This window comes from Capsicum annuum, chromosome 2 (assembly GCF_002878395.1).
Source record: "Capsicum annuum cultivar UCD-10X-F1 chromosome 2, UCD10Xv1.1, whole genome shotgun sequence".
In the NCBI taxonomy this organism is placed as follows: domain Eukaryota; kingdom Viridiplantae; phylum Streptophyta; class Magnoliopsida; order Solanales; family Solanaceae; genus Capsicum; species Capsicum annuum.
Genome location: NC_061112.1, coordinates 120,080,295 through 120,085,239, shown reverse-complemented (window position 1 = coordinate 120,085,239; position 4,945 = coordinate 120,080,295).

The following is a 4,945-nucleotide window of genomic DNA, read 5'->3' as shown; positions in this document are numbered from 1 at the left end:
TGTCTAGTGCCAGACATTGGGATTATTTATTTTAAGCATATATAAGGGGGGTATACATGGTGACAGCCTACCAGCCTCCCCCGGGTGTGTCGACAGATGGCCACCCCAAGTGTGTTGTCTTGAGGGACAACCTTAAGGGCCTGCCTTGGCATGTCAAAGGAATGCGCAAGGTACTCATAGGGCTCGGGAACCCTATGGGCAACGCAGGGTCGGGTGGACTAGTATTGGGTGCCCCGACAAGGCTAGAGGTTGGCTATATGAACCGACAAGCCCCGCGGGCTATCTAAATGATGGAAGGATACCTCCAAGACGATAGAGCAATCGAGATACTCTTCCCAAGAGACTCGTGAGCTAACTTGTGAGCTTGGTCAAGGTTCAGCAAAGCGAGCAAGGGTCTGTTGGCCTAGACGCGCAGTTGTGAGGCGACACTGTGCTGTGGAAGTTGGATACAAGTTGCGTGGGCTATGTTTGGCTATGCCATAAGACATGAAAGGGCATGACTAAGGAAGACGCTTGAGACAAAGGCCAAGGATTGAAGGTTGCCCTACTCGGGCAAAGCAAAGGCCTAGTGCACATGCACAAGGCGATGTCAAGCTTGAGGATAAGACTGTGCATGCTACAGCGATGCCTAGGTCCAGGCGAGGGATGAGTATGTCCGTATCCATCCCCAGGAGCGCATATGGATGATATCCAAGAATTAAAGGTGCGCCATAAGAGTTGCCTATACGTTGGCCATGTCAGCCGACATGTTGATAGAGCGGCACCAAAGGGATAAAACCTCTGAGGCGAGCTTTCCACAGGCACAGGATCGTGCTAAAGACCTGGGAAATGAGGAAAGTTGGCCCATAGTTAGGGGAACCATGGGCGCCGCACGGGCAAAATTGTGTGCCATTGACACAGTGAAAAATGAGCCCGTGATATTCGATCTCCATTTGTCACCATTCACAGCCTCTCCTTTACGAGGAGGAAGGGTTCCTATGCAAGAATTGTGGATGGCTAGGCCACACAGCCACCAATTGCTCTTTCATGATTAGGCCAAAGCAACCTGATCACTTAGCAGAGGCAAGTACATCGAAGTCCCAAACAGAACTAAAGGAATAGACAAATGATCGACAAACAGTCTCGTTTGCCAAGCGAAAAAAAACGGCGACAAAAAACCACGTCGCATCCACTAAGGGTCCATCCATCGTCAAGGTCAAAACCTTCGATGCGGTGGCAGGTAAGTTCGTAAACCCTAAGCTGCCGGAGTCTTCCCTGGAGAGATCCCCCCCTCCCATCCCCTCTGGGCTTAAAGCTAATGGGCCAGTCCAAGTGGAAGCTCCAAAAGACTCCGGTGCTAAAGCCCCTAGAAGGGATGCTAATGGGCCAAAAAATAATCAAGCCCACGAAGCACCTATTGAGGACCGGGTCCCAAATAGGACTACGGCTAATAAGAGGCTCAGTTCTCATTTTGTGCATGGGCCTCAAGTACAGGACCAAACGGCTCCCAAAAGACCCGACTCCCCTTTCTTAAATCCCCTAATCTCTAAAATTATTACCACTCCACTTCCTGTGGAAAATAAAAGAAAAGAGGCTTCCCAATGTGGAACCCTCTCAAGACACCTGGACTTGGGCAATGATTAGCCTAAAGTACTGATAGTGGGAAACCCTTCTATTTTTTTGCAGTAATGTGATGATAACTGTTCAAAGCGTGGATAAAGCATTAAATGCTGATGGTGCTCCCGATGGAGAAACCTCTTCTCTCCCTTCTCTAAACACCCCCAACTCTATATACCCTGAGGAAACTATGATCGACTCTTCACAAGAAAACAATCATGAACTCCTCAAACTCCATCCCAATCACCATCACAACAACTCCATTGTCCTCGAACTACTAACCAACTTTTTGGCTGGAAATCTGCCTATCCAACCAAACAGTTTCCCCACACTTAGAATAGAAAGGGAGACAGGTCACCATCATGATTCAGGATCCACAATACTTAGCCCTGCTAGCCATGGAGAGCCTGAATCACGGATTGCAGACGTATGGATCCAATGTATGGATGGCCACCCTATTCCATGTGGTCAACTCTTATTACCAGGATGAGTTGACAACAGAATCACTATCCAGCATCATGAACTATCTCATCCTTAGCCTCCCTTTCTTTCCACCTCCCAACCTAGCTCTGATGCTCCAGGGACTAGCTTTTGCGCCTCCCATTGGGGGAAATCAAGACTCTCCCAGCCAGGTACAAGCCTCATCCTTGACCACAACCTCTTCTCATCTGACTCTGGAGAGGGTAGAGAGATTAAATGCTCTAGAGGCCTTGAAGGCAAGAAATAGGAACATGGAGGAGTTTCTCTCCCAGCTTAGGGTCCCAGGAACAGAAATACTCAACCTGGAAGAATCTCTAAATCTAGAATTCACAGAGCCAGTCCAGGAGATAGTGATCATTCTGATCCCATTAGTGTGCTACTGTTTAGTAATGCAGATGACAGAATAAGTGCCTATTGTGATGCAGACTGGGCATCATGCCCTCACACTAGAAGGTTTGTAACAGGCTACTTTGTGAAGGTTGGAGAATTACTAGTTTCCTGGAAATCAAAGAAGCAAACTACTGTCTCCAAGAATTCAGCAGAAGCAGAGTTGGTTTGGATCCTAGGCTTGATGAAAGAAGTTGGGAATGGAGTAGTTCTACCAGTAGATGTGTTTAGTGATAGCAAATATGCTCTGCAAATATGCTCTGCAAATAGTAGTAAATCCAATATACCAGGAGAGAACAAAGCATATTGACATTGACTGCTTCTTTATCAGGGAAAAACTTGTGCAAGGAATGATCAGAACTCACTAGATTGCAACCCAAGATCAGCCTGCAGACATACTGACTAAGGGACTGACAAGAGCACAACAAGTTCATTTCAATGCCAAGCTAGGGATTTGTGACATCTTCACACCTTCCTAGCTTAGGGGGGAGTGTTGAAGTGTGAAGAAGAGAGCGGAGAAGGATCTAGAAGAAGCAATAATAGACTAGTTGTTTTGCTGTTATAACTGTTTTCAGTTAGTTACACTAGTGCTAACGGCTAGTTAGTTAGTTAGTTAGCCTAATCTCTAGCCTATAAATGTATATGACTATACACATTAAAGAATTATAAATACAAGCTGATTCTCTCATCTCTCATCTTCTCTCTCTCTCAGTTCTCTTTCTTTCTCTCTTCTCCTACAACTATCAAACTCTGTACTTCCTCCGTTGTTGAATAAATAAGAAGCCTATTGCTATCTTGTATAATTACACATTACTCCATCCAGAATCTCATTTCAAAGTCGTGAGATAACAGCTCGTACTGATGCCCCTAAACATTCATTCAAGGAATTATTCGTTTCCATAAAACAACACTAGCTTGTCAAGATGGTGCTTTCTATCTATGTTTATACACATATAGTGCAAGGTCCTTCTCTGCAGTCTACTCTTAGGTTCTTGTGTTTTTTACAATTGTTACAGGTCTATAGTTGATTACCGATTTTCTCATATTGCAGGGAAACCTGAAACATTGTAATGGTCATTTCCTTGTAACATTTCCCAACACTATACCTTAAATGGAGGTTGGAGAATTAAAAAGTTGGAAGTGAATGATTAAAATAGAGCTTATTGAAACCCTTTTTACTTGTTTATCTTAAAATCTCATGTTTGTCAAAGGAAGGCAGAAAATATTTTGCCAAAAAGGCAAAAAGCATAATTATAATAACTATAACGAAATCTCGATAGCTCAGTTAATTGGTTATATCTTCCTATCTCCTTAGTAGGTTTTGATCTCCACCTTTTAATTGTAACTTCATAAAAGTATTGCCTGAGTTACCCTATGAAGTATCAATGTAGCCCCAACTTTTTTTTGTTTGACAACAATCTAGCCCCAAACTATACATAATCTTTTTTTTTTTCATTTCATATTATGATATCTTTTTTTTTTCTTTTTTAAATTAATTAATATTATATGTTTTAACCCAGAGATTTTTTTTTAACCATAATGGAGAATCAAACATATTTCGTTGAATCGATAAGGTTTATATTTTTTCCAACAATAAAGTATATATATACTAATCGAACATTATTGTTGCATGTGCAAACAAAATTCTTATACTGATAGCTAAAAAAACTGGGAAGTTATATATAAGATGTCTGATCTCTACGAGACTTTTTGAAAAAAATTATACAAGCATATATTTGTTAATGATTTTGAATAATGAAAGAATTTCTAGTAATTTTAAAAATAGAAATTGCTGATAATCAAAATATTCTTTGTTTACTGTCCTAATTAGGACATACTTTCACAGAAACTGAATACAATTTGGGGATACCGACACACAAATGTGCATAATTCGAAGGACTTCTAGTATTACAATCACAATTGTAATATGATCAATCAGCTCCTTTAAATTTATCACCTAGAAAATATAAATAACAGTAAAAAATATGAAAAAAATTTCCAACAACTTTCTTCAACATCGACAATTATTTTGCACATAGAAAAAAAGTTCAAAAATTTAATTAATATAAATTAAAGGGAGTAATCAATTATATGAAATAGGATAACAATATCATTAGAAAAATAATTGCACATAAGAAATTTTTTGAAATAATAAACTTTAAATGTCATATTTGAAATTCGTTTTCCTACTTTACTTAAAAAATTAATTTTTCTTATTCTAAAAAAAAAATTACCTTTTTTCTATTAAAAATATTTTGATCCAATCCATACAAAACAGAAGAAAAATTCTTGAATAGCAAGCATCGTCCACCTTCCATATTTTAAAAGTTAATTGTTCGAGTCATTAAATACTCCTTTCATTTATTTTTATTTATCACTAATTTTTTAATTATATTTTATATTTTTATATAATATATAAATATAATCCTAAATTATAACTTTTAATCTTAAATTTTAATAATATATAAATAACATTTTAACT